Raw genomic sequence first — 12452 nt, 5'->3', positions numbered from 1 at the left:
AAAAAAAAAAAAGGTGGACGAAAAATCTTAGTGAGTAAACAAAAACTAGTGCTGGGCGATATGACGATACATATTGTGTGGGTGATAGAAAAGTGTCTATCATGCCATTTCTTTTCTATAGTTTATGTCCTTTGTAACCTAATTCGATCAATTATTATGCCAAATAGATCATTAAATAGTCCGAAGCTCGTCAGTGTGTACACAAAAAATGTATAAAAGTGAAAATAAAGACAAATTAAAAATAGATTATTTACAGAGAAACTCCGGCTTGTGGTTTCGCAACGTAAAACTGCTTGGAAGGAAATTAAATGAAACCTTTTTCTGCTATGTTTTCCAACAGCTCTCAATAAAGACTTTAAAAGTGTAGTAGAGTCTTTACCCCGACACTTCCTCGTAAATCAGATGATCATTTATCCATTTTCTTTGACATTGATGTAACAGTTACTTCTTACTACACAAGGAGGAAGATCTTTAAGGAGCTGCAGATCAATGAGGGTCTTTAAAAAGAGCTTTGTGACCAGAATACAGAAACGCTTGCCTAGGGTCGCCCAGTTGTTCAGCGGCAGCCTTATTGAGCCAGTTAGCCACAACGGGAAAAGGGATCTGTCTTTACCATGAACATCTTCCCACAAGGCAAGGAAAAGTGCTCCAATCTAGGGTATTTATCCTAAATAGTCAGAATATTAATTGCAATCGAAGCAAATGGCCAACTAACCATTAAACTCTGCCTTGTCTAAATTCATTAAAATCATTCTCGGTCCCTTAATTCTCTCTTGAAGTGAACTGAATCTTTGGGAGATGTGACCTCCAAAAGATCAAAGATGTCAAGAAATTGATTGGACTCACAAAAATAAAGACATATATGTTCATTTTCAAATAAATATATATATTTTGACCGAAGTTTGTTAAAAAAAAGATAAAAAACATGAGCTTTATAGTTGCACACTTGTTTTTTTTATTTCTTTTCTTTTAAGAAGATAGCTAAAACTTTAAGCATCTTGAATTTCCAGGAAAATTTGATTAACAATTAACACTTCATAGGTTAATCGCTGTCTCTAAATTGCCTCTAAGTTGTATATGTGTGTTGCAATGCAACAGTCTGACAACCTGTTCAGGATGCACCCCACTTTTCCCAGCAGTAGCTATGATAGGCTCCAGCAACCCCATGACCCCCAAAAGGCATTCAGCATGCCTGAACATGAGCAGATAGATGGATTAACACTTGATATTTAAACACAGCGTCAAGCATAAAGCAACCATGTACATATCTTTGCCAACAAAGCTGTTTCTTAAATACTACTTCAAACATTTGTGCCTCAGGATCTAAAATTATCTTTGAAATCGTTTATGAAGAAAAAATATTCATGGAATGTAGATAGGACAGAAAAATGCTCCCAGAAGGAAGGAAGAATATGGATGATAAACACTTTCTCAAGTTCATCTGCCTACACACGAACCTTTTAGGGATGGGATCACATTTTTTGTGATCTGCATATTCTATTAAGAAGAGAACTGATGGTGGTTGGGTGTCAGGCAGTACATCCTTTTTGAAAAATGACATGCAGAACTATTTACTATCTGTCTGCAAAAGTACTTTGATAAAGTAGTTTTTCTGCCACCAGTTACATCAATCCACCATTAAATTTACAGCTAATAAAACATGTTTGAATTTAATAGTTGAACTAGTCGATTAATTGTATGCAGTGTTGAACCTCTAATGGCCACCATGTACCGCTTTGAGTGGGCACGGTGGAGGTGGAGTCCTGGTATGGGTTGATAACGTTAAGATTGAACAAATGAAACTTAGATGAAAATATAGAATATTTTTTTATTCAGCTGGTGGATGGCAGTAAAGTTTTCCCTTGGAGTTTTGCACTCTCACTGTTTTGCTGATTTTTTTCAATTTTTTTGTTGTAGTATTTCGTTTTTCTAATTAGCTGAAGAGCTTTGTCAATCAATCCCCTTATCCCCCCTTATCTATAGAATGTGTTTAGTTTGGCAAATTTACACAAATAGATCGCTATCAGTTCTTTCATTTCATTCTATTACGCTGGACTTATTTTTCACAAAAATATAAACCTTAAGTGCGTTTAAACAAGAGATAGAAGTGTGAAAAGTTCATGCATATCTAAGGGTAATTTCAGACTGGACACATTTATATTTTTTTTAAGTGAATCAGCATTTGTTTCCTCCAATAATCCAGAACAATTTTTCAGTCTGAATACCCCCAAGCAGACCCTCGTCTGGGACCAGGAGCTGCTCTCTGACCTATCTTTCCAGGTGGTCTTGGTTCGTTTCCAATGGGACTGAGATTCAGTTCTCTCTGGGTTCCCTTCCTGAGTCTGAATACAATCTGTTCTCGGAGTGGAATGACTGGGAAAAAATGGCCACCGTAGCCGGTGGTCACTTGATGTAAACGGTTTAGGAATGAAGTGACCGGTGAACCGTGGACAATTGTAAAGCATCGATTTTCGTTTTATTAAAGGGGAAATAAGTTGTCCAACTACTTACTTGTTAGAACATTTATTCTAACAAAGCTAAAAATGCTTATTAACAACATTATCTTAAAAATAATGTCAGGATACCACAACAATGAGAGACAGCAACTCATTGAAATGTGGTCACATGAATTCTGGCTCAATAAAACAACTTTTAATGTGATACACGTTTCTTCTGACTGTTTTCCCGACAATCTATATGTCATAAACACTTAGCAGCATATCTTCTTAGCCGTCGTCTTGCCAGTAACGGCCTTGCTACCAAAGTAGCAATTAAATTTCATACCTGACCTTGATACAGATATTCAAAATTGGTCAGGGAAATATAAAGTTTGAATAAGTAAGTGAACCCTCCTGACAAGGACTGCAAAGCGCAGGACTTTCATCATTTCTGCCTCTAGTTGCTTTGCCCCGCCCTTGTAATTCCTGGCCAATGAGTGAAGAGATCTTTAAGTCACGTGATTTTCTTTACAAGCTTTAGTTTGAAACAGAAAAGTCTGCCTGACGGCAGTCTGAACAACAGACTAAAAGTTTGATCTGGAATAAATTAAGCGAACTATGTCCGTGCCAAAGGATCTTTCCAGTCTGAATACACCCTAAAATAAGTGTATAAAGTGAGTAGTGGAGTTTTACGGCCTTATACTAGACTTATATTAGACTTAGCGGATTTCACCTATCTCACATTATTTTTAGAACGTAACTCCCGCAATTAACAAGGTATCACTGTATTTATGATTCAAGATACATTTTACAATATATTATAACAATAGGATGTTTTGTGTCTTATGTCGCCACCTAGTGGCTACGTCGTGTATATGTTAAGGTAGGGTTGCATTTCATTTATAGGATTGTATCCGCAGCCTTGTAAGAAATTACATTTTTTTTTCTAAAAAAAATTAAAGAATGGCACAAGAAAAGAAAGTTTATGGTGATTTTTGAAGCCATTTAGTTCCAAATCAGCATATTTATTTAACCAAATGTTCAACTGCTTTGCTAACCAGGAAACCTCCACAACTCTTTTACTACCTAACCAACATAATATCACACACAGAAAAAAAAGTCTGCTGCCTATTGCCTTGGGGCAAAAATAAATAATACACAAAATGTTTTTAAAACATTGGATGGACAAATTCTATGGCTACAACTTCCTGTCTGATGTAGCGCAATGCTTTTGTATCTTCCTTGTGTTTATCTTTCTTTCTGTCATTGACTCATAGTTTACTTTGGGAGTCTGATGTGAGTTTTCTCCTTATTGAAGGTTGAATTGTTCCTCGTGTAAAAGAATATAAAGTTTATGACCCTGTTTATAACTGGAACACACTAGGAGGAGCGCTCTGTTTTAGGAAAACAAGCAAAAGGAAGAGATTCTGTATTGAGATCAGGTGAAAGCTCCCTTCTTATCCCTCTGCTTTATGGAGCTTTAAGTTACTCGCTGCTGGAGAAGCTGCAGTGCACTTACCTGCTGAAGGCTCCTTCCTCCATCAAATCCATCCCAGGAGTCCAAAACAGAAGCACAGCAACTTCCTGTCAATCACTTCTTCAGTTTGGCTTACTGTCTGCGCTGCATTAAAAATCCATTCCTACAGGAACAAAAGAATAAGCAAATTGAAATAGAGCAGGATTTCACTACCTACCTGTGGTACCTTTACATGTCTGGTGGCTGAGAGGTCTCTGCTCTGTTTCAGATCCACTTTCCTCTTTTTCCTTGAACTTCATTACTCTGAATTTCTGTTCAAATGACCCTACGCTACACTTAATCTAAGAAAAAAACTGCTTTAGCTAAAACATTTAAATACATTTTCCACCTTCTATTATGTACATTACAACAATCTGACCATTTTGTGATTTGAGCTTCACAGAAAAGAGGCAGAATCTATAAATATAGCATTATAAAGTCTTACACAGGTTTGTGCTTTTACTCTTTGCCCTGCAGACAAAGAATTTCCTCCCTCGGTTCCTGGGATTTTTAGGGTTTTATTCTTTACTTCTGCAAGTTCCCAAACTTTCTCAACGCTGCTTTTGAAAAGGAAAAAAAATCAAAAAAATTTTCAACAATCTTTTTTTTTCTTTGTATTGTACAACAGCTAACCAAGCCTTAGACAAGACGATAAAGCTTTGAGGCAATAATGAAATTATTATTTCTATTGTATTTGTCATGTTTTGGTGCAATCCATTGGCATAAATAAGTCTTTCAGTAAAAACAATAGTGTTAAATTAAAAATTAAAGAACAAATTGACTGAATTAAAATGTGAAACACCAATATAAAGTTTCCATTATGCTCAGTTCCTCTGAAAGCTAATCAAACCACAACCTTCTGTGCCATTTGTTACACTCTTACAATGTTAATCTACTTTACAATATATATTTTTTTATTTTATTTCAGAATTTTATTTTTAAGCAATCAAAATATAAAGAGAGAGAAAAAAATAAAATAAATAAATATCTGTACTTTGATAAATTAAACTTAAGAGAATTAGTCATGAATTGATTGGAAAATGAAACATTAAAGAGAAAAAGCTTGTTTTTAGGGAGACAAATGTACCAGCTGTCCAGCCAGGGACTGCAGATGAAAAACCGCCTTTTGGCTAACTGTGGTGCATTTGCAGAGATGCTTCTTAATGTGCAATGTCCCTGTCAAATCATCTAATAAAATAAATAAATAAGTAAAGAGATGAGCATTTACCTTTTCTGTTAAAAGCAGACTAAAGGGTCAGACTTGCCTTTCTGTAAAAAGGATTTTTTTTGCAAAGAGCTAGCTGCTCTTTGTGCGCTCTGAGAGAGTTTAAAGCTCTCAGTCCTGTAAAAGGTACTTATCAGTCCATACTGATAGACTGGGAGACGTGCTGGATTGTGGTGCAGAGGCTGGGATTTGTTCGGTCTCACGAGGCTGCAGCCGCAGCAGATTGCTGGTGAAATGACATGGAGCCCAATGACAGAAGTGCCCAATCAGGATGGTTGGACAGACCAAAAAAGCCCCCTTTAAAAAAAAAAAAAATACTAGCTAGTACACTGGAGTATGAGCATCATGAAAGATGGAATGGTGTTACAGATGAAGCCTGCCTTGGTCTGGGCTTTTAGGGAATGTGAGCGACTTGTTTTATTTCCACACAGATTGTTAAAGACACTCATCTTTAATTCAGTTCAAAGAAAGCAGTTACACAACAGAGTTAAAAATATTCACTCCTGCCGACAGTCGGCATCTGTTCAGTTCACATCACACAAGCCTTGGATAATTATTTTTGATCCAAACAAGCTAATTTGGTCCGCTTTGAAGACAACTAGTTTTTCATAGTTACATTAAAAACACATTTTAGGTCTTAAACCCTAAAAAAGTGACGGATTTCAAGCTATATGCAGACATGTCAGTTGGTAAGAACAAGTTATAGTGAGTAAATAAAAAGGATATTTTATGCGCTCTGCCATCCACTCCTTCAAGCTTTAGCTTTGAAATAGAAGATAAAAAAGAGACAGCTGCAAACAACATTTAATGTTGCAATGAGGGGAAGTTTATTATCATTGGCGGTTTTATTCCTGTATTGTAAATATTGCTGTAAAACAACATAACTATATCTTCTTTTAGTGTCAACTAACAATATTTTGCCTCAGCAATATTTTAAGTCCCACTCCAACAATATTTCTTTCTATTGTAAAAGTATCCCCAGTGGTCTTTTAATCATGATTATGCAGTTTTTAGTCAAAATCAAAAAACCTTTGTCGTTTTCTAGCACATAGTTTCTGCAGAGCAGCAGGAGATCAATAAAAATTTGCCTCTGAGTTAAAAAAAATGAGCTTTATTGGAGTTTTCCAGCTGTACAGTTTTAAGTTCGATGGCTTTTCATAAAAGGAAAACAATGACGTTCATGGATATAGACATCTACAAGTGGATCCATCAGAATGGAGCCCAGCAGGGAGCAGCGTGTTTTCTAAATGATCAATTAGCTCTTTTTTCAACAGCACTTCTTCATCTGCTCCTGATTCAGAACAGTTTAAAGAGATACTCAGAAATGCAAATTGAGCTTAATTTCCTTAATACATATCCTCCATTATAAGAAAAATTTTAAAAGAACATGAAAGAAGAAAACACCAAAAACACAATTTTCATCAGAGTCCTTGTGCAGGGGCAGAAGCCAGCACTGGGGCCTTAAGGTGCGTGACGAGATAAGCCAGCGCTGGGGCCAAAAGATGTGCCAGAAGAAGCCAGTTGAAGCTAGGTGAAGCCAGCGCCGGGTCGACAGAAAAGGAGTGCGCCTGGTGAAGCTAGCTTCGGGTCGATAGCTGAGGAGCACGGCGGGAAAAGCCAGCGTCAGGTCGACAGACGAGTATTGCGCCGGGTGAAGCCAGGGCTGGGTCGACAGCCAAGGAGTAGCTGGGTGAAGGCAGCGTTCAGTCGATAATCGAGGATCATGGTGGGAGAAGACAGAGCCGAGTTGACAGCCGTTGAGGGTGCCAGGAGAAGCCAGTGCCGGTATGACAGGCAAAGAGTGCGCCGGGTGAAGCCAGCGCTGGGTCAACGGCCAAGTAGTCTGTCGGGAGAAGCCAGCTCCGGGTCGACACTTAAGGAGCACACCGGGGGAAGCCAGCGCTGGGTTGACAGCCAAGGAATGTGGAAAGAGAAGCGAGTGTTGGACCGCCCACCAGGCAAAGCAGCTCAGGTTGTGGCGGTGCCGCAAGTTCAGCTGAGCAAGGAGCCAGACAGCGGTCAGAGGGAAGAAGTGACGTTGGAACTCAGAGGGGTGGGGTTTTGACCCGCCCCTCTTTGAGCTACGTACCCTTCTGAAACTCAGGAATTTTTATTCACCAGAGCCGTTTCTTTAAATCGCACATGCCTGTTTATTATTTTACTTTTGTGTGTTTTGTAGTGTTTTGTGTGTAGTGGATTGTATGAGCCTGGTGTTTTAGTCTCCCAGGGTATTTGATCTGTTTTTGACAGAGGCTCCAACAAAATGGACACGGGGAAGACTCAGCTACCCCCATTCAACACAATAAACTCTTTTTATTTAATTTAAATCCCCTTTGGAAACAAGTGTTCAGTCTCCACACACCTCTAAATCAGAGAAATCTGTACTGCTCACATTTACATGATTCAGCACTTACAGACTATGATATCTGGTTTATAAAGTCTTTTATCAGGCCTTTTTTTAATATCTTTCTGACCTTTAACCACCCTAAAAACCCCTGAAAGCCTGATTTTAGCCTCCAGGCTCTTCTATGCGGGAGGTAACTGCCACATCCATCACTTGTCATTTGATAAGAAAAATACATATTTAAAACAAGTCAAGATACGTTTTTTAAAATAGAGCAGGAAATCTAACAGGGAAGTGTTTTGATCAGTCGTGTTCAATGAGACTTAAGCTGTCACTTTTTTCTCCTGAAAGATGAGCAACCTGCTGCTTTTGTCGTTTTTCATGCTTTGCATTTTGTTTCAAATCTGCAATTAAGTGTAATAAACAGGACTAAATGGAGTGACATACAAAGCTAAACTGCCACAACAAACAAAGGCTTTGTTTGTTTTTTAAGGCACAGCTTTGTTCAGTAATGACAGCATTCGCACGAGTCACTCAAAATCAGCAGGTGGAGGCTTAAAGAAGGCCTCTGAAAGCTGTCCTCATCACTGCCTTTGAGATGTCCATAAAACTAAATTAACGCAGTGTGAAGCTGCCAGCTCACGCAAGCCATTCATGGAACATCTTTTCATTTTTGAGGAGCACTTTACAACCTCGCTAGTAGCTGGGATAGGCTCCAGCAACCGTGTGACTCCGACTGAGTTTTACTTCTCAACACTAATAAATGTATATGTAATCAAGGTATTTCCAATGGATTCTGAAGCATAGGAAAGCAGATTTGCTTTCCTATGCTTCAGAATCCATTGGAATTACTTTAATAGCGGAATTTAAAGAACATCCTCCCTCTTGGAATCATGGAGCTGCTGGAACCTATCCCAGCTATGCTTGGGCAAAGGCAAGGTTGCAACTTAACTTACGTACACTGTTGAGAATCGTCAGAAAGCTGCTTTTTTCTGCATTAGAATCTGTTGGAATTAGGTTTATTCCTTCGAAGAATAGGGCTGTAACGAGTTTCCAGGTGCTCGAATACTCGCGATCTGCTCCTGAAAATTCTAGCACGAACATTTGTGCTGATTCGCGATCTCTATAAATATAGTAGAGGGTAGTAAAATATTATCTTGGGGCGAAGGATTTTTGCTCTGAAATCCAGAATATTGTTGGGTTTTAAGTTTATGAACTAAAACAAAACCAAAAAAGCAGCGCTACTGTCTCCGGAAGTAAACTAGCAAGACGCAATTAGTGCAAGTCCAGCGGATCTTGAAGCGAAGAAACGCAGCCTCATGCTGATGTGCTGCTCTGCATAGCAGTGAAGTGCGAATTTGATCAATGTGAATCAGCTGATTCTGCCGCGGAAAAAAAACGACTTTTTTATACGGGCTCTGCACCAATATGTAACAATTAGAATGTAAAATGCTGAATAACTTTGAGGAAAGAAAACTGTGGAACATTTTCAGGTTTTATAGTTAAATGATCAAAAATAACAATGATTTTTTATGCTGTTTTAATGTTGTTTATATTACTGCTGAACTTAACCAGAAGGTGTCAGGACAGGTCACGAGACCACCCAAAAATGACAGGCCCAGGAGTGGATGAAGTTCAGTTATTTATTGCTGAAGGATGATGAGATGGAAACAGGCAGGGTGCAGTAACGCCGCCAGACACCAGGGGGTGCTGAAGCCGCAGATGAGGGCGCCGTCGGAGAGCAGAGCAGAATGAGTGGAGAGGAAGAGTCTTTAGTTTGTGGAAGTTTGTAGCGGTCTTGAGTGGGGTAATCCGTGAAGAAGAGATCTTAGCAGCAACAGGATCTATGGACAGGCTTTGAGCAGGACTTGCAGCGTGGAGGAAGCAGGAATCCAATTCCAGCGGAGTAGCAGCGTTGTCACGGGAACACAGCGTGGGTGCACGGGACGTGAAGGCAGGCAGGTAAGCAGGCAGAGGGCTTGAGTTTCTGAAGCATGAGACAGAAGCGGTTAGCAGACTGTGACGCTTAGAGCTGGTAGTCGGGCTGAATAGCGAGACGTTCCGGCAGTGATGGGAGCAGTGAGACAGAGATATATAGGAGGACAGACAGGTGCAGCAGATCAACCTGATGAGCAGTAGCGGTGGGAGGAGCGGAGGCAGGGGCTGCCGTGACAGAAGGGAGACGAAAATAAATAAACAAACAAATAAAACCTGCTTAAAATGACAAACACCATTTCTTTCTATCTAAATCTTTGTGTTGTTATCAGTGTTGTTGATTCTAAATAAATGTATAAATGGTTTTGATTTAATACAAATCATTTCAATTTGCACCCATCCAGTATAAAGACATAAACAAAGCAACAAACATTAAATTAAAACATAATATAATGTGATCCGCTAGATTCACTAGCTCCTTCAGATTATGCAGACCCCGGCTTTCTGTGATGTCTCCGTTGTGATCCAGTGTGGCGATTTCTAGGCCCTTTAAATAATCTGTATATTACAATAAAGGAAACAAAAATATATTTCACACTTTTTTTTTTAATGAAAGCATCATAGTAAAACCATCAAACACTGGATGGGGGAAGAGCTGTTTTGTTGTAGTTAGAGCTCATGCGCTTATAATCACAAAAATAAGCAAAACGAAAAGATAATCAAAACACTCATTTTTTGGACCCCAACACACAAAGAAAGAACTGAAGTAGAGTATGTTACTCCCCCCTCCCCCTCCCCCCCACATTGTTTTCTAAGAATGATTTATTGTTTTTACACTAAAATAAATTTCCTTTTGTTGAATTGCACAACTCTCTGCTTCACCACTCAGCAGAAAGCTTGCATCAAGAGAGGTTAACATTGGGAATTGTTTTGCTTCCTGAAGGTGAGTAACAGAAAAGTCCCACTAGAATCTTTAATTTTGTTACAATGAAAAAAAAAATGAAAGACCATTAATTCATTAAAAAAGGCTTTCCTGAAGATGGATCAATCTGAGAAACCATATTGATGATGGGAAATGCAGTTTTTCCACTAATTTATCAACACGTCTGTCTTTCAGCAGCACTTCATATGGATTTTCTCACCTCAGACGGGCAGTTTCTAATTTCTTTATCCATTGGCTCTTCACTCCACCATCCCCTGAGTGTTTACCTCATCAACTGACTGTCCACAGTCATTATTTGAGTTTGAATCCAATTCAAAATGTCTTGTTATTGTTACTGTTGAAAGAGTCATTCCACAAATGGGAATAAATCCTATTTTTTAAAGCTAAATGTCTTAACAAAATAAAAAAAAGAGATATTATAACTGAGTTACAATTACATTTTCAGACTGAAAAGACCTCTGCTATGGATCTTCTGTTTTCTTTGAATTGGGACCATGCATCTTCCTCCTGAAGAGGAGAAGTGCTTCTGAGCACGTCCGAATAAAAAACCATAGGAGGAGAGAAGAGAAGGGGAGTGTTTTCACAAGCTGAGGAATTCTGAAGGCGGTGTTTAAACTAGGAGGGGAATGCTCTGCGCGTGGCAGAATAAATGAAGACAACATCAACAACTTGGGAAATGAAAGAGGAAGAACACTGTGCGATTAAACTGTGTGAGATGGAATGACTGACCTACAACAGGGAGGAGCCTCCTGTTTGTTGGGATGGGAGAACAACTTTTAAAAAACTCCCCCTCATATAAAAGTAATTACATATTAGATTGACGATAGTCTGATGCAAGAGCACTGGACATTTTTCTTGTTTCTGACATTTTTCTTGAGTTTTTCTCTTGAGTCTGTTGATCCTAAACTTCTGAGAACAGGAGTTTTTCTAGAAAGCTTCAGACTGGCTTTAAAAACTTCTAAATTGAGAAAGACCCAATCCTCAGTGGGTTTGAATACAGGACAGGAATGGCTACGTAGATGGAGCAAAACTTAAAACAAAAATAAGAAAACAAACTGTACAGCCTCTTATATCAAAGGTTTGGTTCATTTTAAATAACAACTTACAATTGTAATCATGACAAGAAATGTGGCATGTTGTATCTTGACCTATACAAAAATATCTTTAAGATTCTTTATCTGCTTGCTGAGTTGTTTAAATGCACAAACACAACCTTAAAAGCAAATCGTTGGCAGTCTTTTACATGAACCGAAAGGACATAAACTTTTCTAAATGTGTTTTTTTGGGTTAAATATAAGATTTAGAGTGTTACTTCACAATCCACTGATGTTAGTTCTACTTGTCTCTGGGTTCAATGTATGGATAGTTAATAAGAGAAACAACATTTTCTAAAGGAGATATAGTAAAATCTACCAAACCTCAGTTAAGATAACCAGAATGTGACTAATACTTGCACTCAGCAGGCAGAAAAATTAATGTCCTAGTCACATGCATCCATACGGGGTTTGACCCGTACAGGTTCTGCAGGTTTTTGGGTTGTCAAGGCCTATGTAGGGTTGTAGATTGGAGTAGCCGCACCTTAATGGGAGCGCAGGTGTGTCTTGCAGTTCCCTTGAGGCTCGTATGACCACCCTGATATTTGAGCTAACTCTCTACATGTATAGTCACAGGGTCCAAGTTAAGTAGAATGTACCATTATGGCCTCATAAAGTCATGTCCTCGCATGTGGACTCCAGGTCTCTAGAGGTTAACCCTTGTGCTATCTAGGTATGTTGACGTTGGGACTGGGGTCATTCACGTGCTGAACTTTTTTTTTCTTTTTTTATTTTTTATTTTTACTGGTGCCTGTGGTAGACATGAGATCCTGTCCACCTTTGTCCACATTTGTCATGGGATGGATAACACGTCAATGTAAGGCTTGGGTCATCTGGATCCCATAAGATAGCACAAGGAATGTCATGAAAATAGAACGTATCACTGTCATGCATGTGGTGAGTGTATTCCATCCATCCATCTTCTTGACCGCTTCTTCCCTTTCGGGGTCGCGGGGT

General features: G+C 38.8%; 1 protein-coding gene across 11 annotated transcripts in view; it reads left to right on the top strand.

The window, feature by feature from the left end:
• magi2a (membrane associated guanylate kinase, WW and PDZ domain containing 2a) overlaps positions 1-12452 on the top strand; it is a 332668-nt gene that overhangs the window by 40806 nt on the left and 279410 nt on the right. Inside the window, exon 1 of one of the 11 annotated variants that reach the window (XM_024291372.2) lies at positions 9114-9485. The exons of the other annotated variants lie outside the window; for them this stretch is intronic. The gene's annotated coding sequence lies outside the window, so the exon portion shown is untranslated. Of the gene's footprint in view, positions 1-9113; positions 9486-12452 lie in introns of those variants that run through there. 11 annotated transcript variants of the gene reach the window in all.

Source organism: Oryzias melastigma, linkage group LG23 (assembly GCF_002922805.2).
Source record: "Oryzias melastigma strain HK-1 linkage group LG23, ASM292280v2, whole genome shotgun sequence".
Taxonomy (NCBI): Eukaryota; Metazoa; Chordata; class Actinopteri; order Beloniformes; family Adrianichthyidae; genus Oryzias; species Oryzias melastigma.
Note: the sequence above shows the minus strand (reverse complement) of the source record. Positions and strands in the feature narration are given on the sequence as shown.